The 26,489-nt window shown below is 32.4% G+C and overlaps 1 protein-coding gene and 1 pseudogene across 1 annotated transcript in view; both read right to left on the bottom strand.

Annotated features, from left to right (window-relative positions):
• LOC142629232 (putative inactive purple acid phosphatase 27) overlaps positions 1-5,522 on the bottom strand; it is a 42,086-nt gene extending 36,564 nt beyond the window's left edge. Inside the window, exon 1 of the mRNA XM_075803190.1 lies at positions 5,160-5,522. The gene's annotated coding sequence lies outside the window, so the exon portion shown is untranslated. The remainder of the gene's footprint in view (positions 1-5,159) is intronic.
• A 7,726-nt stretch (positions 5,523-13,248) lies between these two features.
• The window catches only part of LOC142629230 (sugar transporter ERD6-like 5), a 35,107-nt pseudogene continuing 21,866 nt past the window's right edge, over positions 13,249-26,489 (bottom strand).

Here is a 26,489-nt window from a genome sequence, read left to right as displayed (position 1 = left end):
CATTTTATCTTTCGTATGCTTCTCCAAGTCATAGAATTGCACAAGAAAAAAGGTTAGATTGCAGAACTAAACAAATCTTGTGTATACCTAATTGCAGAACTAAACCGATCAACAAAATTCAACTTATCAATCTTTAAACCTCTTAAGGATTTCGTTCAAACCAATGGTTAACATAAACTGGTGTATGATGATGGAATTATGACCTTCAAGACAGTATGCAAATGTTAAGGCAATTGCACCATGAACATAGATTGGGAGCTGTAATGGATAGCTAAAATCAGATATAAAAATGCACAAATTTATGCAAGAACCTACAAACTTGATAGTGTTTCAGAAATATTCATTTTGTGGAGGGAAATATTCGTTCTTTCAAAGGGGCAAATAGTATTTCTGAATTGCTTCTAATGGGTTGACTAAACCACAGGTAATGGAAGTAAACGGGCTTCCTTAATGAGCATTAAACTTCATAGGACTTCCACACTAGTTGTAATAGGAAGACCATGAACAAAAATATGAAAGTTCGAGATAAAAGCAAAAAGAAACTTTTTTTTTTCACTTTCTGTTTTTTCTTTAGTATATGCAGTATAAAGAAGAAAGAACTGTCCTTGGGATGATTGCAATACCAGTACACCAACAAGTGCTAAAATTAGAGTGATCTTGGTCCATGTTTGAAGATCCTGCATAATTGAAGCTTCATCCTTTCAAGTAATATTCAACTGAAACAATGAAGAAAGAATTCAAGAGAAATAGATTTTTCTTATAAAAAACCTGTAAGAACAATGACAATCCCACAAGAAAGCAGCCTAAGCATGTTCCTGCTGCAGAAACCTGTGAATGGGATTCAAAATTATTTTTATTCAACTCCATTACAAAGTACAAATTTCTCAACCTTCTTACCAATAGAAGTAGTGGTTGTCCAGATTTATCCATAAAAATTACCCCTAATGCTATCATTTGAATCTGTACAAAAGCATCTAAATTACTTAAAAAGCATTAAGCAGAACCAAAGGTTGGAATTACATGAAAAGAGTCAAGAACCTAAACCGCAACCATTGCCACAGTCCCAACACTACGGAAAGCCCTATCATAGACAAAGTATTCCTCTATTCAACTTCCAAATTCTTTGTCAACTGTAGGTTGACATAAAAAGGAACAAAAAAAAAGCAAAGTATTTTTCTACCGGCTAATATAAATATAGTTGCATGAAATCCAATGCTATGGACCCCTCCAACTTGTTGTAATACCATCAGGCCAACTCCTACTTGAGTCTACCTAAGTCACCTTCATGTTAGCCACACAAGATCAAATAAGTCACACAAACAAAACATGCTACAAAGATTAGCATATAAAGCTTACAATGAGTGGATGAGCCTAATTCCATTGGAATAAGTTGAGAATACTAGCTCCAGAAGCCATTGAAGGGTTTCTGTGTACTACTGTAAAATTATTCAAAAACCATGTCAAAATTTGTTTCTAATAAAAAATGTTGGGAAAAATTCAAGACTATGTTTAAATTTTGCTACTTAAAATGGAAACAAAGAGATTTCTCATTGGCATCTAAAGTCAAAACATTTCTCTAATCTCAGTAGTTTCTTGAGAAATATCAGCAATCTCCCTTCTAAGGTTTGTAGAGCAACTTCGCACTCTTTCTTTCGACCAATCTTTGCCTGCAAAAAAAGAAATTCATCATTTGAGCATGTCAGCCAATGCTTGACAGATGCAATATGGCAATACTGGAAACCATTATAAATACCAGCAAGGCTGTGGATAGCCTCTATGTTAGGTCTGTGAAGATAATGGTATGAAGTTGTAGTGTTTCTAACTGCCACCATAGTTTACTTGGTTTTATTCTTAAAGCAACTACCATGCTTTCTCACTTGGTATACATGCTAGATTGATTGCTTGGGTTTTTTTTAGCCTTATTTCTTTATGACAGTTTTGGGATTCATTATGCTGGAGAACATTCATCTTAGTTGACAAAATTTGCAACAGGGCTAGTCAGCTAGTTCAACATCATTTTAGTGATCAATTTGTTTTTCGTTAAAGGAAAATTGTCTATGTTCCGAAGTCTGCTAGTGATTTATGTTTTTTAATAACCCTGAAATCAGAAATCATCGTTTCAGCAAGACCTTTAACATGATGTAACTTGCATTAAATTCTTCTTTGGATTAATTCTGCAATGATTGAGTGATAATATCTTAGGGCATATAAGAATCATGGAAAAAAAAAAAAAAACCCAAACTGAAGTTCTTCTATTTGTATGTGCAATTTGGAGGCTTTCAAATGCTAACTTAGTTGTACAATATAAATATTCATGCAAATGATTCGATTGGTGGAATTGCACAATAAGTGAGAAGTTGGGATGCCTACTTCCCACCTAATTATTATTTTTATCTATCTCTCAGCTTTTTTTATTTTGTTTTTGGTACTAAGCAATGAAGAATAGCAAGAACAAAAAATAACAGAAAAGAAGAAAAGTCCATTTACTTGCCCCATTGTTTACACAAGACCATATAGGTTCACAGAACCATATGAAGCTAACTTTGCAAGGATAGCTTACAGAGCTGTATTGATCTCTTACAGGATAACTTTGCAAGGATAGCTTACAAGGATAGTTTACACAAGACCATAATAGGTTCATAGAACCATATTGATCTCTTGATTTCTTATTACTAAAGCATGATAGGACAGCATTTACAACAGCTTCTGCCTATGAAAATTTGTTGCATTTTAAAGGATAGCTTACAGAGTTTTATCATACAATAACAATGGTGCAAAGAATATAAAACAAGACTCTGAATGTCAAATTCAAATGAATATTATCTGCCTACCTCAGAGGCTCCAAAAGCCACGTGTTTTGCGTGGTCATTGGTTGTATGTTGTTTAGCATTGACAGTGATGGCATCATGGTGCTGTTCAATCCCTAAAGCATCCTCCAGGCTGACAGAGTTGGCACCATCGAATCTCTTTCCAGCCAAATATTCAAGTTGCCATGCTGTGTATTTTTAACATAAGGAAAATTCCTTCATTTATGTTTATAACCCAAATAAATGGTGAGAAAACTCCACCCTATTGATGACAGGAAAACATCATCCTCTCTCTGCGCAGAACACATTTTTATGTTCCTTGCAGAGTTTTTGGAATATAAAATAGATAACTTTTGTGACCAAATACCAAGAAAAAATTACCAGGAATTTCCAGGATGGCAGCATGAGATGCTAGGTCATTTGCATCCAGCAAATCAAGTGTAGAGGAATGGAGGAAATAGCTATCCCTATCTATTCTAATTCAACATAACGACCAAGGCAGATTGACACTGATGTCATGCCAAATAATATCCCCTCTTTGGACATATTGCTTCAAGACTGGGCAACTAGTGAAAAAGTCAGTCCAATAAGCATTTTCCCTGTCTGCATACCTTCTAGCAAGCATTGGTCAAGCTTATTAATGGCAGTAAATTTCAATCAATTTTGCTTAGTCAACTAAATGTAGATGGAAAAACAGTAAAGCTTATAGGAAATAATCATCAGTTTTCACTGGCCATAATTCATTTGTTGCATTTTTTTGCCTTAGTACAGATAGATGGTGTAGAATACAAGGCATTAACCTAATCGTCTTGAGAAAATTAAGCACACTCGTAAATGCATTATTATAACTAAGTGAGATATATTGAACAACTGATAAAGAGAAAGGTAGAAAAACAAGAATGTTCTAAAGCTCCATTCCCATTTTGAAATTAATTAAGTTACATACCAAGAAATGATAAATAACAATTTAACAATAAGAATAGGACTAATGAAGCATAAGAAGAAGAGAATACCTCTAAACAAATATATTATTTGGTGACTAACTGAGTATCAAACAGAGAGTAAAAATAATCAAAATTAATTTAGAAGATGTATCACACTCGAAAGACACAATCTACAAGGATTAGGACAGGATATCATAATATCTTTCAAAGTACCAAGCTAAATGTTGTAATAATTAACATACCCAACTCACAAATAAGTTTACAAAACATGAGATGCCACATGGTTTTAACACAGATTCTAAGAACACTTTAACCTCAAATATGCTAGTAGAGAAAGGAGTGGTATAAATACGCGTAGATATTATAGAAACTTAATTCCCAAATTAAACCCTCAATCTTTTTTGAGAGCCATAATCCAAATCATCTAGTAATGGACCTGATATCAAGAGTCATTATTTAAAAATCTAGTGCCATATTTGAGTTTTGAAAATTTGCTTTTCATGCAGTATTAGATATGGCCACCATCCTGTTGAAGCATGTGTTGTTAAAACATCCAACAAAGAGTCTTCTTCCTTATCTACACTTTGCAACAAAAGCGCGCCACTCCATTTGGTATCTCTCTTCCAAATTCCATCTGGGATTGAAATAAATTGTCAATCCTTGATGGGACTACCTTCTGTTATGAAGTCTGATTTTACAAGCAACATCACAACTAAGCTTTCTATCTAATAAGACTGCCTTAACTAGTATAGCATCATGCAGTATTTTCCAGATAAAAAGTGAAACTTTGCAGAAATTTTAACTTTCCACAATATTTTCTAGACTTCACTGTTAACATTATTAGTTCTAGCACTGTTACTGTCATCATCACCCCCCATTCTCAAATACCTCATTCCCACATGCTGGAACACTATCCTTGTGGTAGTAAAAAGGTCAAGTACCTTAGAAACAAAATTATTTTGTTCTATAAATGTAAGGCTCCTCTCAACTGGCAGGAGATCCTATGGATAGGTTAACATACATTAGTCATGAAGCTCACGTATTATACGACAACAATTAGATGTTCTATATACAGCTGCAGTGAGGACAAAGTGTATGCAACAATAAAGCAAGAACAATCAGATTATTCTAATGTCTAAATGTTATTGATCATAGTGATGTTTAAATATTCAAGATATCAAAACACTAGGTAGTGGGGGACCATTATATCCTAGTGATTAGAATTTTCTGCAGTATATACATCATGTTATTTTGTCTATGCTATTAAAATAAAAACAAAAACTTTCATGCTTGACATGTCATCAGGCACTATAGAAACCAAATAAAACGTGCCTAATCTATTAATTAAACTGAAGTCTGACGCTGCTAGTTGAATGATGCACTTTATGACAAGATGCATAGGGCTTACCTTTTAAGGCCTGCAGATGAGAGGCTTTCTCCTTGCAAAATTTCTCATACAGTGCTTGGAACCTGGCTGTCTCATACTTCAAGCTATTTTCACACTGCAGGGATTTAATCGCAAAATTCTCAAGGCCAATCTCTCACAATGCTTAATTTATAAATCCAAAAACAAGTACTAAGTTTTCATCACTAGTCATCCATGCTGAGCAGTTTTGCCACAGACCTCTTTTGAGCTCTTTGAATGTGCTTTGGCAAAAATTTGTCTAACAATTAAAGGACACAAGAGACTCTAATTAGTATAGCTAATCAGGAACACTATCAAGGAACATGCTAATATTAAAATATTACGACACTTTAGATGCATTTATAAGTCTACTTTACCCATCCTTTTTGAATTTTGACTTCAACTCATCAATCATTGACTTGATATCAGCGGCCACACTGTCACCAAAACACAATTAACAATCGCAAAGTAATTAAAGCAAAGGACTACAAAAAAAATATATGAAGCAGAAAAAATGGCATAAGAAAAGAAAAAACAATTTGTACAACTTAATATCTCATTGTAAGATAAGGAGCAAAAGCAAGCTGGTTAGTATTAGATGTAAGCAGTAAACAAAATGCCATTGACATTATGAACCACGATAACAAAATAGATAATTTGATCTGATTTGGGAAATAAGTAACGCTAAGAACACATTTGCATTCCTCAATATGGGACATCAAGTGATTTTCCTGTTCAAGTCCTTTTAAAATAATAATAATAATAATAATAATAATAATAATAATAATAATAATAATAATAATAATAATAATTCATTAAAAAGCCGGGGTGTGGAACCCATGTACATGATGTCCACATATTACACTTATTAGCCACAAACCAATAAAATGCCTAATAAGCTTCATCTTAAAAACAAAGTTCCCCAAAACTACACCAATAGACAACCATAATAATACAATAGATTAAAAAATAAAGAATTAAAGGCTCAACCTATATGAAAAACATACATAAAAATTAAAACAACAGTGGTATTCCTATAAACAATTATTGTGAATGTTGAAATTATATTAGGCACATTGATAGATCACTTTTAACATTGTCATTGGTTTTTATTTCTTCAATGAAAGTACATTGTGTGTGGGTGAGAGTCAAATTACTGTGTAGCACCTCCCAACTGGCGGCCATTAGATGTGTTGCTTGACATTTGGATTTTCCCAAGAATACAGTCAAGATGAGCAGGAAAGCTGCACTCTGCACAGTAGTAGAACCATTGCTTGGGATCTTGTTCTTCTTCACAGATATCACAGTAATATTCACCGGAGTCATCTTCAGGAGTATAACAGAGGTTGAAGGGATGTTCATGTTGGTTGTACCATGTGGCTTGTGGTAGTGTAGCACATTTTAAGTCTAGAACAAATTCACAAGTGGAACAACGGAATACATAATAGCTTTCAAAATTACAACTACTACACTTTTGTAGAGAGCTCGTCATGGAGAGGTAAAGACGATGCTCATGACAGGCAAGAGTGAGGGGGTTTGATAATAAAATACATTGAACATTGTAATCATACTTGCATATTTGACAGCTGTATTTTAAGCCGTTGCACCTCTGGCAACAGGCATTACAGAAAAAAGAAGCTTGCTGATAACTGAGGGTGAGAGGGTGTGGATGAAGTGGGTGACGTTTTATTTTGGGTAATTTAGAACAAGATTTATGAAGAAAGAAGCTACACAGGGTACAACTGTAAAATGGAGAGAGAATGTATTCTACGCACCCGTTGCATTTTGTGTTATTCGGAATCTCATCAGTAAGCTTCAAATCATGCTCGTGACTGAAGTGTTTGGTTTCTATGGCTACTTCAGTTCCGTCTTCCCCCACAGTGGTTTTTTTGACTTTGCAAATTTCTGAGTCAAAGGATTGATGGAGCTCTGAATCTTCAGATTTTGACTCGGTGGACTGCTTCTCTTTAAGTTTCTGCAAATTTATGTACTCCCGGTTCCAGGGGAGCATAGCACAATAGAGGTGGGCAACAAAATCGCACCTTGAGCAATAGTAAAGGCAGAGTGTATCCACTTTTCGAACACAGAGTAGGCAAATTGGAGAGTCGGATTGATGGACTTCAAGAGAAGGGGTGAGGTGGAGAGGGTGGTTGTGACGATAAACTTTCAGTATGCGTGGGCAAGCAGCACAACGTGAATGTATAGCGAAATCGCATTGGGCACAAAAGTAGGGCAGATTGCCTTCTTTGCCACAGAAGTCGCAAGTGAACTTCATCAGCTTCCAAATGCTGCGGGTCAATTGGTGGTCATGGACTTCAGTTTGGATGGTGAGTGATAAAGAAGAACATCTGATGTGAATGGTGAAGTTGCAACGGTAACAACAATAACTGTATTCATTACTCCTTTCTCCGCAGACGTCGCAGTTGCTAAATTTGTTATATTCTTCTCTGTTGCCATTGTCACGATATTTTATTTTGTCGAAGAGAATAAGAGGATGATTTGGGTGTGAGGGATGGTGCAACCCAAGGGGTAATTCAGCACATGATTTATGAAGGTGATGTTCGCATTGTTTACAACTGTAGCTAGGACCAAATACTGGTTCGAAGCACCCCCAACAAAGACTTCCACTTCTCCCAATAAAGACCAACGGATGCTCCCAATGCGACCAATGTTGAAGCTCCATCGTCTGGACAACATCAAATTTGGTTAGAAAATAATCAGACTGCAAAACAAACTGAGAAAGAGAGAGATGCACATGAGATGTTTGATTGAAGGCTGGTAGCATTTTTTTTTTGACCAATTATCATCAAGTCACATGGAACAATTAGTAAAGTTTTGTATAAAGAGTAAAGACCAATACCAAATAGACAATCTGGCACTTCTCCACTAAGCTTTAGACGCTAATGCTCTCGCTGGCTGGGCTTGCTCAAATTTGATTTGGAAATCCAATTTTTAATGTCAGCTTGTGAGATTAGAGGTGAGGATTCTGGGATTTTAAGAAAGATAGGAGACATTTGGGTTCATTCGGAGGTGGATGCTCTCAGGTGTTTGATTTGGATCTTGTAAAAGTAAAGTTGTTGTTAGCTTCTGTCAAACATCTTTTTTTTGGAAGTTTTGGAGGCATGAGTCAAGTGAGTGTTGCACTCACACACACATCAAGTGTTTGATTTGGGTCTTGTAAGTAAAGTTGTTGGACTTGGAAGAAGTAATTTAAAAATAATAAGCATTGGGGACCTGGGGCGTTTGGCAAATTGGGCTGTACCAGCTGGTGGCATATTTTGTCAGTTAATATACATAACTTGTAATTTAGTTTCCTTAAATTTTGTCATCTCTTAATAAATATTAAACAGATCTAGTGATTTAGTTCCTAAAGTAAATATATATATATTTTTTTCAATGTAAAATGTGGAAGACAATGTTGAAAAGTTTTAAATATTGAGATAGACAAAAGTTCTTTAAAATGAGTATTAAAAAAATTATGAATTTTTAACTAAGATTATTAATAAAAAAAATAAAATGAATATTTAATAGGCACTATGTACTAGTTATTCTTTACATTATAAAGGGAATGAGATTTTATTAGGGTCCTCATGTCAAATTCTTTACACTAAGATTAATGTTCCTTCCTTCCACATAATAGTAGGTCACACTAATTAAATTTTTGGTGAGGATCTACATTTATATGAGAGGAGAGATTGTTATTTTTGGAATATTCAAAAATTTTCTGCTTAACTCATAGTTGGAATAAATTTCTTTTTGAACTATCAAGTTTACCAAATATTATTATGATCTATCATTCTTTCGGAATATCGAATCAATTAGACATTAGAAACTCATTAATTTATAATGAGATCTTATAGTTTTTTGAATTATTAAATATAATTAAACAAATAACCATATAGATTTAACAGTGGATCGCAACTGATTATTGCAAAATCTTGCACGTGATTAACCTATAATAGATATCTAATAAGAATGTGAATTCAGGAAAATATTAATTTGAAAAAAGTAACTAATTGATGTAATTTTTATGAAAGCAAAGTCAAATGTAGCATGAACCAAAACCATTTAGCAATAATATATATCTCACAAAAAATATAATGTTAATTCAAGTACTAAATAAGCCAAAAGTTTTACTTTATTTAACATATATACAACAAAATTTAAGCAATCAAATCAACATATTATTTATATAAAGTAAATAGAAAAACACACATGCATATAAATAAATTTGCAAAAACAACCATCATTACTTACAGTAAGAATAATCCAATGTTGACTTCAAAATGCACCTAGGAAAGCTTCCAAGTTAGTCTCAATATCAATTTCATCAAATATATGTTCATGTGGAGGTCATTCATAACTTCTTCTATATATAGGCTTCTTATGCCTTTGGCACATAAAAACATTCACCAACACAAAAGAAAGAACATGAGAAGAAATTGGGCAAGGAATTTGATGCTTACTTGTTCAAATGTTTATACTCATCTTTTTTTTTTTTTTTTTGTAAACATGTCCAAACAATCAATTTATCTCTCATTCATTTATTATATTTCTTTATGCATTTCTATCTAGGTTTATACACGCACGCATGAAACTCCATCTTTTTGTTCCTTAGATATATTCTTTGAAAACGTCAAGATGTGCTAGTTGGGATGTACACCTTTAGGAGATAAAATAGTAACTTGATGATGATAGATCAATCCTAATTATGTAATGTATTCAACACCTCAAAGAAGCATCATATATTGCATTATATTTTATTAATTATATGTGTAACTATATTAAAACATAGATGATAATTTGTTAGTGGTATTAATCTGGGCCATCAAAGATATCATTTTTTTTACCAATAATTAACAATTTACCACCTATTGTGAATATATTGTGTCCCTAGCTTTATTCATACAACTTAACTAATTGAATTTATTTTGTTATCTTTTATATTAATTAATGTATAATTGATTTCTTTTAGATAAGTAGATTAGTAGCTGTGATAAATGTGTAACTTGGATTCTAGTACATTTAACGTTTTATTCATACACTTTTGTGTGTTTCCTCTTTCCCTTTTCTTTGTTTTTGAAAAACATAAACATTGAGGTCAAAAAAGAAAAACACAAACTTAGATTGATGTAATAGGGAAAAGGAAAGAAGATTGGAAAAAGAAGAAGAAATTATAGTCTATAAGAATTCTTACCATGTCTTCATATATTCTTTCCTATTAATCAAGAAAATAAGAAAATATATAAAGAAAAAAATACTTTAAAGAAATGAACTCCTTTATCTTTGCTTTGATTCTACTCAATCATTTTGAAAAATTAATTATTCCAAACTTGAATGTTATATCTTGTGTAACTTTCACTTCTTTATCTTTGCATAAATTCTACTCAATTATTTTAAAAATTTGATGATTCCAAAATTGAATGTTATCTTTAGTGTGACTCAATCATGTCAAACATAGCCATTAATATCTGGTACCTCTAATAAGCATAAAATACCAGTTAGTCCATTATATTCTAGTTTATCAACACCTAGTATAACTCTAAACAATATTATACCACTTAAGGTCCGTTTGAGATTCGCTTATTTTGCTGATAATACTGTAGATTAAGATAATAATTAATTCAAATAGTACAGTGAGACTCATAAATAATATCAAAAAGTGCAATAGGACTCATGAGTAGTAGCAAAAATAAGTTGAATAGTAAAATAAGTTGACAAAAATAATCTTTGCCAAATAGACACTTAATGTTAAATTTCATCAAATATCAATTTCATCAAATATATGTTCATGTGGAGGTCATTCATAACTTCTTCTATTTATAGGCTTCTTATGCCTTTGACACCTAAAAACATTCACCAACACAAAAGAAAGAACATGAGAAGAAATTGGACAATGAATTTGATGCTTACTTGTTCAAATGTTTATACTTATCTTTCTCATTTTCTCTTATCCTAAATGAGAAAAAATTGGGCAAGGAATTTGATGCTTACTTGTTCAAATGTTTATACTTATCTTTCTCATTTTCTCTTATCCTTTTATTATTATTATTATTATTATTATTATTATTATCATTATTATTATATCTAGACTTCATACTAACATTTCCTCTTTTTTTTTTTTTGTGTGGTAAATATGTCCCTACAATCACTTTATTTCTCATTCATTTATTATATTTCTTTAAGCATCTCTATCTAGATTATACACGCATGCATGAAATTCCATCTTTTTGTTCCTTAGATATATTCTTTGAAAACATCAAGATGTGTTAGTTGGGATGCACACCTTTCAGTGATAAAATAGTTATTTGATGATGATAGATCAATCCTAATTATGTAATGTATTCAACACCCAAAAGAAGCATCATATATTGTATTATATCTTATTAATTATATGTGTAACTATATTAAAACATAGATGATAATCTGTTAGTGGTTCTAATCTGAGCCATCAAAGATATCATTTTTTTTTTTACCACCGATTAACAATTTACCACTTGTTGTGAATATATTGTGTCCCTAGCTTTATTCATACAACTTAACTAATTGAATTTATTTTGTTATCTTTTATATTAATGTATAATTGATTTCTTTTAGATAAGTAGATTAGTAGCTGTAATAAATGTGTAACTTGGGTTCTAGTACATTTAACGCTTTTGCTTCAAAAGTTTAACAGATTGTGTTCCTTTTTGTGCGTGTTTCCTCTTTCCATTTTCTTTGTTTTTGAAAAACATAAACACTGAGGTCAAAAAATGAAAAACACAAACATTAGATTGACGTAAAAGAGAAAAGGAAAGAAGATTGAAAAAAGAAAAAGAAATTATAGTCTATAAGAATTCTTACCATCTCTTCATATATTCTTTCCTAATAATCAAGAAAATATATAAAGACAAACATACTTTAAAGAAATGAACTCCTTTATCTTTGCTTTGATTCTACTCAATCATTTTAAAAAATTGATTATTCCAAACTTGAATGTTATATCTTACGTAACTTTCACTTCTTTATTGAGTTAGAGAGAGTGGAGATGAAGTGAGTTAGAGATATTGAGTTAGAGAGAGTGGAGATGAAGTGTTTAGAGGGGACCCATGTGGGGTTCATCATTGGACACTTTTGTTGAAATTTATTTAATTTTATTCTTGGATGTGGTTCTGTCTTTGTCCTTATCCTCTTTGTTACAGATTTAGATAAAGTGCCATGAAATGACTTTGAAAAAGTCCCATTACAACTTATTACATGAACCTCAAAATGTTCACTGCTGGGTTAAATTGCAGCATGAACATATTCAACTATTGATTAAGTGATTAAATTCACTTTTTTTAATTACTTTTGACTTAGAATTGTTTCATAAGGTGTGGTTTCTAACCGATTGTGTTATTCCTTGAAGTTATCAACCTTTTAAAATTACAATTTTGAAATCAAGTTTTTGGGATAAATGATACTTTATGAAAAAATTATTACACTATTTCCAGTTTATAAGTTCAATAGAAAGCCACCAAGTTATATTACAAAATTAGCAATTTGCTACACTGTGGTGGTTTTTTGTGATATTCTTAGATTTTAGATGGTTAGCCTGTCTTCTAAGTGGTTTTCTGAAGCAAATAACTTCAGAATGGCAACTTAACTATTGTCAATGTGCTTGGAAAATTGTGTTCCCTGAATTATCAATTGCAGTCTTTTTAAAAAAAATCATAAGCTATAAAACTATTGAATCAGTTAGCGAAAGTTGATAATTTGATATCATGCATGCATCATGAAAATAACATAAACAAAACTTGATGATAATAGGATGTTTACAATAACCTTGATAATGGTGTGCATAAATTTCACAATACTCGATGATGAAAAGATGATCTTCCACACCAAATAAATAAGCTGATTTCTCCCAAAATGTTTCCAATAACATTTTTCTTTGCCATGAAAAATTGTTAAGTGGTTTATTGGGTAGAATAAGTAACTGAACCGAGGATCGTGATGCATGAGATAACCCCACAACTGAACATACTTAAACAGTATATATTCACAAGTGGAAGTTTGTTTTATAGGGTTTATAGATTTCAGTTGAACTAAGATGATCAAATTTTCTTATGTTTTAAGGGTTTGAGTTTTTGTGCTGAGGATTGGTAAATGATGCATGAATTTCTTCCGGTGCTTGCCCCTTGGTCTCTGGTACCAGCTTTGCAATAAATACAACAGTTAAACCACAAATGACTAAGAATATGAAAAATGTTCCTAAAGTATCAGAGCCAAAATAATCATGATTAGTTACCACAGAGAAACCACGAAATTGGAAAGTAAAAGTGAAGATGTGTGGTGGGTGGGGTGCTACTTATGAGTTACCTGCTAAACTTCATGCTATCATAAACTTGAAGACGTATACAATAATCCAAGCGAAGGACCAGTGTGCTGAAGTTACTAGGCTTCCAGCTGTACCCTTGATGTCTATAGGATATATCTGAAATGAAATCATCCTTCAAAGTTCAATCTTATCTATAATCTTGCTTGTCCTATGAAACTCTTACACTTCTATACTTATATACTATCATGAAAAGGGAATTACGGATTCCCCCCCCCCTCCCTTTTGTGTCATCTTTCTAAACGGCCTTAAGTACCCAATTTATAGCTACATCTTGTGTGGTTTAGTACTACAGAAAAGAAAAAGGATTGAAGGAATCAAACTGTGACTGTGAGTTCTATAAGTTTATAATCCTTGCAAATTCTTTCTTACCTAACATGTTATTGAAGCATTGGATGATAATAAGAGTTAAGTTCATAATCCACTTCAAGGAATGTTGGAGAGAGCCTAATGCCGTCACAAATAGTTAAAGCCAGTTTTCTCTTACAATATGTAGTGATCATTGAGAGCAACTTTGGACGTGCAGAAGGCTATTAAATTTTGAGTTCAGAGTTCAATAAGTTACATACCTCTGACATTATAACCCAGGGTAATCCTGCCATGCCTATTGCTTGAGACATACTAATACCTGCACAAATTGTTAATTGGTCAAATAAATACATGTCATCTGATCTACTAGTACATGACAACTTGGCTAATAATTAATGAAAAAGATCAATGAACTCTTGCCTGTGGCTTCTAAGGATCAAGTGGAAAACAAACATAATAAATTGCTTATTTTCCTCTGCTAATAGGTGATAAGAGGGATTCAAGTCCTAGAAGACTACAACTTGAATCCATTTTCATCCAACATAAGCTCCGAACTTAGAATATACTAAAGCATTTTAAATCCCCGCATATATTCTAGTTGGCACTTGTAAGTAAATGAGGAAAAATGTAAGAAGTTCAACAGAGTTTTTTTTGTTTTTCAGTTCTTTTCTTGATAAGGGGAACAATTGTCCTGCAGAATATTGTATTACCGATAAACCAATTAGTACCAAGATGGGAGTGAGCTCCTTCAACAGGCTAATGTTCTAAGTTAACTCAATTGAGAAAATATTATCAATTGTATACAAATATATATATATATATATATATATATATATATATATATATATATATATATATATGCGTTGGAAATGATAGAACATTTTTTTTAGAGATAATTACAACTTTCTACTAACCCCGCAGCTCGAATCATTTCCCCCCTGGACTCCTAAGCAATTTGTGCATGGAGAGGTGTCAATTCAGCTACAAGACCTTTAACATGATAGAACATTTTTGATCTCACATCACAATGGCTGTGAGCCTGTGACAAGGTTGAGAAGATAGGTATCACATCCATCATACTATATAAGTTGATCGATTGGAATAAAAAACTTAACCTCAACTAATACACTTTGACATTTGTTAATCAAATCCTAAACAAAATTCATAATTTTTTCAATAACATTTGATGTGATAATTTGGAATTAGTAAAACATCATGTTCAGACTTCCAAAATTATCTTATTTCATAATTAAAATTCATAATTTTTAATTTTTAATTAAAGTATATTTTAAAATATTAATTGCAAATTTTGCTATTTTTTTCGGGATTATGAAGAGATTTTCCATTGCAAGTGTTTTTCGGTACTTGATAAATTTGGCATTTTATTCTAAATTTATCGATTATTTTTTTACTAACAATGATTAATTGTTTTTTAAAGAGATTCTTATAAAATTTAGATCATTTCATTATTAATATAAACAAAAGGGAAGAGTCTTAATTTCTTCAAACTTCAAAGAAGGGAAGTGTTTTTCTTTTTCTGGTTTGAGGTGGAGTGTTATTCTCACAAATCTTAAGAGAGAGAAGTGTAATTAGCCTGTAATATAATTCTAATCATTCCGTGCACTGACATAAATCCAAATCCAAATCTATAAGGTAAAAGGCCTAGACCGGTCAGACATAAGGTCAAAAACATACAAAAATATTTTAAATTTAACTATATAAATAATGTGGCATTGAATATAATTTGACGAGGTCAACCACTTAGTAAATTAATAATTAATAAACAAAAAGTCAAAAAGATATAAAAATATTATAAGTTTAATACTATATAAATAACATGGCATTGAATATAATTTGACACAGTTCAACAATTAAATAAATAAATTAATAAATACTTAATTTATTTTTAAGTCAACAATATAGTAAAATATGTAATTTATAAGAAAGAAAAAAAAAACCCCATTGTTCATAAAGTTCTTTGGCTAAAATGCAAAACTGACTCTCTAATTATTTTCATATTTCGTTTCAGTCTTCTAACTTTACTTTCGTTCGTTTCAGTCCTCTAAATTTCAGATTTATTCAATTAAGGTATTTTTCTGTTAACTTTTGATAAAAATTTTTGAAAAACGAAATCTAAAAAATATTTTTCAATTATTAATTAATTTTTTTTAATTTAAAAAATTTGAAGAAAAATTTATAAAATTGAAACCATGGCATATAATAAAAGTTGATTAAAAAAACCTAAATTTAATAAATTTAAAAGTTAATATATTAAAATGAATAAAAACAAAATTAAAGGACTAAAATAAAATTTAAAGAAACTTTGGAAATTAATTTTGCATTTTATCTAAGTTCTTTTAATTTTCATCATTTCTCTCTTTCTCCTAGTCTCTCTCTCTCTCTCTCTCTCTCTCTCTCACAGCTTCCCAAAACCCGTGGCCACGATTACATAGAGACCTTTCTGCTTTCACTCTCTCCAAGAACGACAAAAAGAACAGAATATCAGCAACAATGAAAGAACCCCACTTGGTAAAATCGCTAATCTACATTGTTTATACTCTCTCTCTCTCTCTCTCTCATGCTTTTTTTTTTGTCCGTGCCAGTTAAACTTTGGTACCTTCTTTATATTTATATAAAAAAGATTTTTTCTATATTTTTGTTGAATCACTCTGTGTTCATTTATTATTACGCTATATATACAGTAAGTAATGTAACTGCTTGATCATGAATTTTTTGATGGGTGCCCATGAAATTTTGATGTACTTGGTTGGTTTTGTTTTTTATAATGTTCTGTAATATAATAACTTTAGGGGCAATGGGGTTTGCTGGTATGGCTTCTTCTTTTTATTTTTCAAGAATGTTGAGATTTTTTTTTTTTTACTACATAACTTTAGGGGCTAATGGGGTTTGCTAATTTGGAAAGATTTTGTTGTTGTTTTTGTTTTTTGGAAAGATGAGTCCCACAATCCACTTATCAGGTCTATACACAATGAAATATACCTTTATGTTAAAGAGAAGAATAGATGCGTAATACATCAAATCCCTGATAGTGCATGTGTTTTATAAATGCGTTTATGTAGGGGAGAAAATACTACAAGTAAAATGTGTTTATAAATGAAAATTCTGTAGAGTAATTTTGTAATAATTGATTTGACAATATAAATATATTACCTTTGCAGGTAAATTATAATTTTTTTTTAATAATTATTGCGGCTGTTGGTGCCTGTCCTTTTACACTGCAGGGGCAGTCTATAGTGGCCCAGATTTTCCTTAGCTGCTTTTGGGCCCAAATTTTAAATGCCCCACATAGGTTTGTGCCACCTGTCCCCATTTTCCCTCCTTCAATTTTTGTCACCTTGGTTTCTTTCGAAAGTGGTTTCTGGATGTGCCAAAAGTCAGAAAAGCACTTAGACATCTCAATAATTCCCAACCAGGACCTGTTTTGGTCAAAAGGGAACTAAATTATTTTCAATTAATAAATTCCAAAAGTTGATCAGAATATTTTGATTGAACTTAATTAAATTCCATTAATGTTTTGGTACTTGTATTTGGAATTTCATGTTCTACTCTTCCACCTTGCAGGATGAAATTTGTGACATATGCGGTGATGCTGGTTTTGACAATGCATTAGCTACTTGCTCCAGTTGCTGTAGTCATGAACATGGGTATGATAATATTTTATGAGTGACGTTAGGATATAACAATTATTACTTCATAAACTATATAAACTATGTGTCAACTTTTAAACACAAAACAAAAGTTATTGATGCGACACTAATCATGCTTATTGTCATGTCAGTCGGGAACATTTATTTTTTGTTAACAAAAATGATAGTATTTTTAATGTTTTTCACTTCTTATTCGCCTCCAACACCTTTGTGTGCACTCGTGTGCATGTTCATCCATGCAATTAATTTCCCTTTATTTTCCTAATTTAGTGCCCCATCAATGACTTTTAATTACTATCAGTACATGAAAAATGAAATGCATAGTTTTTACTTCCACCATTTTTTAAGTATACACAGCTACTCTTGTTGTAGGAAGAAAGGAGACTTAATTCAGGTGGTGTTTTCTTCCCATATAGGCTTTTATGTTGGTTCTTTCAGGACCCAACTGCAGTGTGTTTAGACCATAAGTTCAAGTTGGTTGGATGGATTTCTTGTTCTTGCACTTTTCAGCTCTTGAACCGTAATGATCATTCTATGTAATACTCTTAAAGTTTTGTAAGATCACTTGGATGGAATAGGTTGGATGTTTATGGTTCATTCTTTTGATTCGTTTCATGCCTTAACTCTTTAATTATATGCTTTTCAATTGATAAATATGGTGCAAAGATTGTCATTCTGATCTCTCCATTTTCAGTTATTGCATGCCGGTTGTTCTCCATGATATTCCAGAAGATTGGATTTGTAAATCATGTTTGTCAAGTGGGACGGTATTGCCAGAAGTTGGTGGGTAGGACATCACCATGAGAACCATGACAATAGATTGCTCTGACATGGCTACAACAGGTCTCAGTTTTTTTTTTTTTTCTTTTTTTGAATGAGATACTTTCATTAAACAATCAAGAAAGCTGTTTAAATTGATCAGAAACAAAAGAAAGATACTTACATGAAAAATTAGAAACAATCAAATGACAAGCAGCAACAACAGCAAAACACAATACCAAACTGCTAGATAGTGATTCTATAATTAAGAAACATATATCCAAATAACTAGACAGTACCCTATTGTTCAATTTTTTTGAACCCATTGCATACTCCCATTCTAGCTCTAACCTCGTTCTTGATTAACCCATAATCTTCTCCTCTTCGTGAATCAGACCACTGTGAACTCTTGCAGTTCTTTAAAGCCAGACATGATAAATGAAAGAAGCCCAAGCAAGCTTGTATAAGCTTGTATAAAGTGAGTGAATCCCCTATTTCCCATCCATTCAACAGCCTTTAAAACAAACTCAATTATAACACTTTCTGCCTCAGTCTTCTAGTAAAAGAGCATTAATAAGATAGAAAAAGAGTTGTACCTAGTGCACAAAGTCCCACTTTTGCGGGGCTGATTCATGGACTTGAACCTGTAGCTTGTTGCTTTTGTGTTATTGAAATTGTGTCTATAATTGGGACTGTAGTAGGCAATATAACAATTTGGCAACCTAATTGCTCTTATTTATTGCTGTTTCTGTATTTTGTAGGCGGTAAGTCCCAAGCTGTTGCTGAACAAAAGAACTCTGATGTTGAAAAAAGCGAGTTGCTGAATATTTTACCTATATTCAAGCTATACTGCGATTATCTCCCTACTTCACATGCTACTTGGAAGTCAGTAACCAATCTCTTCTTATTTTGTATATAATCTATTCTTTCATGATGTTGGAACTCATTCAATCATAAAAAGAATGTTTGTAAGTAACATATTTTCATTATTTTGTCTAATAGATTGTTCCTTAGGATGTACATGGCAAACATTTCCTCTTTTTTCTCTATTGGATTTGTGAGTCAAGCAAGATTTTTCTTTCTTCAGGGGAGGATTTTTTGTTACTAATTCTACACCTAAAAACTTTCTTGGTGGGTTCAAGGCTCAACTTCCACCTTCCATCAGTCGTAGAGCCACTGAGTTTTCAGGAAAAATGCCTCTAGTCCTTAGTGTTGAGTTGCTACCTCAATTCCAAATTTTGTCAGATCTTTTTCAGAATGATTGTCCTGATCTTCGTGACATTGCTCTATACTTTTCCCCTGATGAAAATATTGAGAGGTTTGTCTTGGCATCTGATTTTTGTGTGGCTATCTCTGCTTCAACTTTTGAGGGCATCTTTTGGTTATGCAGTTTTTTATGTCTTCTATTCACTTATAGTTCCAAAGAGCACGCTGCCTCCCTGTTTGAGCAAATGGAGGTCCAAAATTCAATGATAAGTAGCTCCTTTAATGGTGTGGAGTTGCTGATATTTACATCAAAACAGTTGCATGTGGACTCACAGAGTGAGTTATCATTTTTCCACATCATTCAGTTTTCCTATTTCTTTTCACTGTAGCTCAAGCTTTTCTGATTGATGAGCATTACAAGGTCAGCCTTTTTAGGTTTTCTGATTATTTTTTTGATTGAGATTATCCTTATTGATACTGAAAAAACTTGCCAATGCATTTACAGCTTGAGACATAAAACAGCTTCGTTTGCCAATGCATTTACAATAGCATCAGACATCTCCACCATTTTTACAACAATGTTGGGATAACCCTTTTCTTCGAGCCATAATCATGCAGCCATGACAAGCAAGGATTCTGTTGGATCTCGGATTAATTTAATAACTAGTCGAGAGAATATCTCTCTTATCAATTTTGTGAAAAAGGTGGAGCTCCTCGAGGCTAATTGAGCCCACCATGAGAATATGTAGGTAAATAAACAAAAAAAATGTTATAGAATGAATAGCAGAAGCTACTGTTACTGAAAAAACCTAAGAATTAGTATGTGGATGAATGAATGTATTATATAAACTAAGAAGGGTCATTATATGGTAAGTTTTGGCATATAAAATCTACAGTAAAATGTGTTACACGCATCTATACACAAGTGAATTTAAACTAAAATCGTGAATTAAAAATACGATCGATTTGCCCTAAAATCTATATAGGGATGCCCTTGCTAAGAAACCATTTCAAAAGAAGTCGTATTTTTTACATAATCCTAATTTCCTTCAAGTGATTGCATTTCCTCTGGTATTTTTTACTACGAAAGTTTAGAAGTAGTTCACAGTGCAGATAATGTTACTCCTTAATTATGCTTTTATAAACTTCCCATCTATGGCTCTTTTTACCATATGCCCTCTTAATTTCACACCCAATCAAATTTTTTTGACTATGAATGACATTCTAGAATTTGTGAACCTAAATGCTAACGTGGTTTGAATAGAGTGCACGAGGTGCACTTTAGGTGTATTGGTAAGCCTTAGCATTGACTTAAAAATGTTTGAATAGTCGAGGAAGAAGGAAAGTGAACTTGGTAATGGTGCATTTAATTCACCAATTGCACTTTAGGTGAAAAGAGTTTTGATATACAGTATCTGATTACATATACTGGACGAAGAAGCAAGTCGAATGAGAGCCAATATTTTGTTTGAAAGATATCGAATATCACTACTGTTACATGATAGGGTACTACAAAAGTTAGTGCAAAGAGCCAAACATTACCTGAAGGACAGGAATAATGAAAACAAGCTCTTAAAACCGGTCGGGATTGTATAAGAAAAATCATAAGACAGTGATCACTGTCTTATGATTTTGCATCAAGTAAAATCTACTTTCAATCCCATCGAGTAAAATCTTTATATAGAATCATGAATTTTGCATTCTACAAGCTCCTTCCATATATGTCCAACGAAAGAATGGTTTGATCGATAAACTTTACAACAAAGGTATTGTCCTAATGGGCGATGATGTAACATGCCCAGTTATTGATATTGTACTATGAAAATTAAGATATTTGATAAGGCTGTGAGAGTCAAACATGTTTTAGGCCTAAAAAAAGAATTTAGGGTCATTTGGGAAGGTCCTATTTAGCTTTTAGCTGAAAGCTTATTGCTGAAATTATAGTAGAAAAAAAACTAAAAACTTTTTTTTTTTTTTTTTTGAAAGTTTTGTTAAAGAAAAAGTAAAAAAATAAAGCCACATGAAACCCATAATACCCGCAAATAATCAATTATGTAAAATAATTGCACGAGCTGCCAGAGAATAAAAATCCAAAAATGTTACAGCTCACAATTGCACGAGCTGCCAGAGAATCTCATGAACCTAATGTACCAAATGTTATTTTTGTTATGTGAAAAGACTGTTCCAAAATCAGATTCCAATAGTCCTGCTATTTGAGTCGTTGAAAATATTCCATGTTCAAGAATTGTAACTAAAGGATCCGGTTTATTGAACAGAAAAAAGCATTATGTGGGAATCAGTTATCAGTCTCCACAAACTAGAAAAGAAAGTAAAAACTGAAGTCAGGATTAAATTTAGAATGTTCTTAGACTATGTAGGTACCACTCCCAATTCTATAACTGGCAGATTGCATGCAAACCCTGCAATATTTGCTTGCCATAGATTATATGCATGAATCCAAGGTGCGGTTAATCATCTTGATGTTTTTTAGAAATTGTCAGAACTAGGAATACAGAGAGTTGACCTCAATCAAAACAAATCATTTTGGATGATTGATTGTTAAAGCACTACTAACAAATTTTAAAATTTTACTGCGCTGAGTTGCCAAGAGAGTATAAGACTATATTTAAAATACACAGAAATATAGAGGTAGTACCTACAAAAATAAGCAAATACCTTGGACCCAAAATACTAACATATATATACATAAGAATAACTTTATTGCAAGGAGACTACTTCATGAAAAAAAAAACATGAAGTAGCCTAAAGAATTACAACTGAAAAATATTTACATATAAATTGACTCTATGAAATTTTGAATAGAAGTACTATTTGTGAGACCCAAGCAAAGGACCACTCATAAAGAGAACTAATGAAAGATGTTAGCAATTGATTTGATGTGCACTCCATATCTTCAAAACACTAACATATACTTGAAATTGCCACTATATATCTGTACACATTACAGGTTAGACCTATCACACTTGATTGAAGAAAGGTGAACATGTAGCAAGAATTTCAATAGAAAAACAAGCTCTCACTACATAGCCCAAGGTATTTTTCAAAAATGTAGGTATACTCATGTATAATGGTCACTTCATGCCTTGAAGCATGTGCACATGTTGAACTCATCCTAAAGAAGCACAGTGACCACAAAGGATGCTAATTTCCAACATAACAGAAACTCTCAATGCCTAGAACCACTGACCAACGTTTTGGAATCTCAAGGCTTTTTTTTTTTTTCTTTCCTTTTTTGGGGTAAGTAAATCTAAGACTACAGATTTCAAAGTGCATTATTTATATTCTCTCTTATTATCACTTCAACTTCTTCCAAAGGACATTTAGCACCCATCTTCCAAGACATAAATCACATGTAAAAGGAAAGAGTAGAATTGAATTGCTCATCGGATGTAACAAATCCCAAATATGAAAGCTATAAGGAAAATAAGGGGAATGTAGCAAGAAAAATTCTAATGGCAATAGCATACCCAATGAGAAAGGGAATCAAACCTCATAAAATTAAAAATAATTTACACTTGACATAAAAATAAAAATAAAAATTTAAAAAAGAAAAAAAAAGCCATGTGAGACTGTCAATGCAAGTCCAAGATTCCTATTCAAGATATTCCTTATGAAAGCCATAAGAGAGGTCTCTAACCATGCAAACTCCAAGTTAACTCTTAATGACCAACACTAACAGGGCCCCTTTGGCATGTGTTCACCAGTATAGTGTTATTAGGACAGTTGAGCACCAATATCTGTCAACACCTTTTAATTCTCAATGTAGTTGCAAGTACCAAGCAAAGGCCAAGCTCCAGTTAGACAAAATTGCTAGAATAACAACACCAAATCTAAAATACAAGAAATAACCCTCACTTGATGCCACATGACTTTTCAAGAAGGAAGCAGATGCCTCTACTAAAACCATACTATTTAGCAAGTTGATCCAAATGTAACAAGAAAACATAATAATATAAGTTGTCTACCCACTAAGAGACATTTTAGTTTTTGGTAACCACGACTGGCCAACAAATCACTTAAGTTTTAACCATCTTGGCCTCTCCAGCTCTCTTTTCTTTGTGACACCACACCACCAAATTTTCATCAAAATCTCATAAGCAACATTTGAGCAACATGAATCAACTAAGATAATCAAATTCTTCATGTTCCCAGTAATTTCTTGGTGATTTAAGTACACGGTCTCCACAATTTGTCAACTAAATCACAGTAGGTTCATTTGGACTGCAGCTTTGAGAACTATTTTTGACTATTGAGAATTTATGCATGAGGAAGATGTTGACATAAATAATATAATGTTTACAGTTGATAATACATAGTTGAATACCATTCCTATGGATTTTCCTTTGTAACTTTTTCCAAACCTAAACAATGAGGAAAAAAGGAGATTTGACCCCCCCCCCCCCCAACCCAATTTATCAAATTCCTCATGGAACTCATTTTCTGTAACAGTGGAAACATAAAACATTTAGAATCATGACCATTATAGAGCAAGACATATATTAAATAATAATGATCTTATGTTCGAAATATAGAAATCTGTGTAATCAAAACTATATCCTGGCTATGACTTGTCACTAAAATAAAATGATCCTATCCAATCAGGCGCAAAGTAGTGGAACCCAAAATCTGACATCTAGAGAAGATGAGAGCAAAATTAAAATGTTCAATTTCAACTTGCCTAAATCCCAAACTAAAAGAATAAAGCCCAAATATTTTGCTTCAGTAATAAAACTGAAGGATCTAAAATCAATGATATTCAAATACCAAAACCATATCCTTAGGGAGTTTAGGGTTCTGAAGTCATTCAAATCCAAGAAACAAAAAAAAAAAAAAAAAAAAAAACCACATATGAAAAGAAAGAAAGAAGAAAAGCGTGATTCCGATCGTTGAAAATGAAAAAAAATAAGAAGAAAGAGTTCACACCTTGCCTTGCCCATCTTGGAGTTTGCAGAAGCAGTCTTAACTCTTAAGAGCATCGACATCAACATCATCTTCTCTGGATCGCTTCAAAAATCAGAATTGAAGGAACGTAAAATAATTTTTGGGGTTGCTTTTATATGCTTACATGGTCTGCCGGTAACTGGTAACCATTTAATTTAATTAAACGGTTAAGATTAAAGCCAATAGAATTGTGTGGTTTAGATTTTGGTGGATACCATACCCCAAAGGATTTGTAAAATTCAAAGGATGATAAAAGGGCTGGACACCATAACACATTGACCACATCGGAGGGGATGGGGGAAGGAGAAGGAGAGGAGATGATTGCATCAATGGTTTGCTATCAGAAACGTGTAGTGGATGAGAAAGAGAGAGCAGAGAGAAAGATATATCTATTTTTGGGATTAGAGATAGGTATAAAATGTTATAAATTAGGATAATAAATGAAATTTTTATCAAAATATTAGCATTAATGAATGCATTTTTTTAACTGTTGAATTTACTTAAATCCAATAGTTTATAAAAGGTGTAACTCTAAAAGAGTTATACCAGGTGTAATTTGAACCCATCTATATATATATGTGAGATCTAAACTTACTCCTTATAAATTTACACATTTTTTACACCATAAATTTCGAAGAGATCTAACGGTTAAAAAAACACTATTAAATGTTATTGTTTTCTACCTTATTTTCTAATTAATATTAACATTCTCTCTCTCTTTATTTATTGCTTTCCACCAAATAATATTTTCTTCAACACAATCTAAAAAAAAAAGTTGAAAAATAATCTCATTTTCATTGATTTCTCAAAACTACCCAAAACAAGAGTCAGCAAATGACTTTCAAATTCACCATGAAGACCTTAAAGTCATGCCGCTAAGGCAAGGAACCAAACCAAATTCACTAGTCTTGAGTCTCCTGACGTTGGAGTAGTTGTAGAAGTCGTAATATTCATCGGTCTCTAATTAATGAGTAGTAAAAAGGAGAGCCCATAGTAGTGAAGTTGAAGTTTAGGAACCGTCTGGGAAGGCATCCATCTGGGTCCTTGATATAGAGTAATTGGTCAAAGTAGTCGATATCATCCACAGCTAGCAAAGTCCCCTGAATGAGGGAGAGTGAGAATTGTTTGCCTTTGGTTGCTGCATGATAGATTGAATCCTGGATAGCCACAGCGTTTGGCTTGTGTAGATCTAGAGGTAGTAGTATTTAGTTGAAAAGGGAATTTAATCCTAAAATCTGATGCGTAGCCATCGCAAGTTAATATTGTTTCGCAAATTTTGGCTCTTGATGCTGTGTTATGGAGGAAGAAGAAGAAAGTTGAGACAAAGAAGATTTGAAAGGAGGCCATCTAATTTGTGCCTTTGGAAGCAACAAAAAGTATGGTACATAGGATAGATTTATTATTATTGTACATAATGGCAAGGGATAGAGACTTTTTATAATTAAGCCGAAATTTCATGATGAACTTTTGACGTAATGCATGGGAACAACGTTAGCTCAATGAAAATTAACTATAAAAAGTCCAAAGCCTATACGAATATGCGATCTAGTAAAGGAACTTTCATGTTTTGTTCCAACAGATTTTTTTATTTTATTTTATTTTAGAAACAAGAAGATTTCTACTAAGAAGAAATGAAAGAAAGCATCCATGAAGTTTCAATCTTTCTTATTATAAAAACAAAAAAGAATAGAAAGAAAGAAAGAATCTTTGAAGTTAATCAGGTATTGAAGATATATATGTACCGTTTCTAATATAATTAATTTAATTGATCACAGTCATCGAATCTAACAGATTTAACCAGATGTGTAGTTGGGCTTATGAACTTCATATAGGCTCTTGGATATAAATAGTGGTAGAAATCTCCTTGGCAAGTAACTCAATGAAAAATTAATTACTCAATTTTAGAGTATACTTGTGTAGTGTTAATTAAGGTTATGCATGGCTTTGATTTTTTCCTATAATTCATCACCGTCAAGAAAGTGTTGAATTTGTGCAAGAGAATATAAGTTCCTCCTTGGAAAGTGAGACTAACTTTTGGAGAATTTTTGGCATTGATGAGAGAGAGAAAGGTCT

Source organism: Castanea sativa, chromosome 3 (assembly GCF_040712315.1).
Source record: "Castanea sativa cultivar Marrone di Chiusa Pesio chromosome 3, ASM4071231v1".
Lineage (NCBI taxonomy): Eukaryota > Viridiplantae > Streptophyta > Magnoliopsida > Fagales > Fagaceae > Castanea > Castanea sativa.
This window is presented reverse-complemented; position numbering and strand designations above follow the sequence as displayed.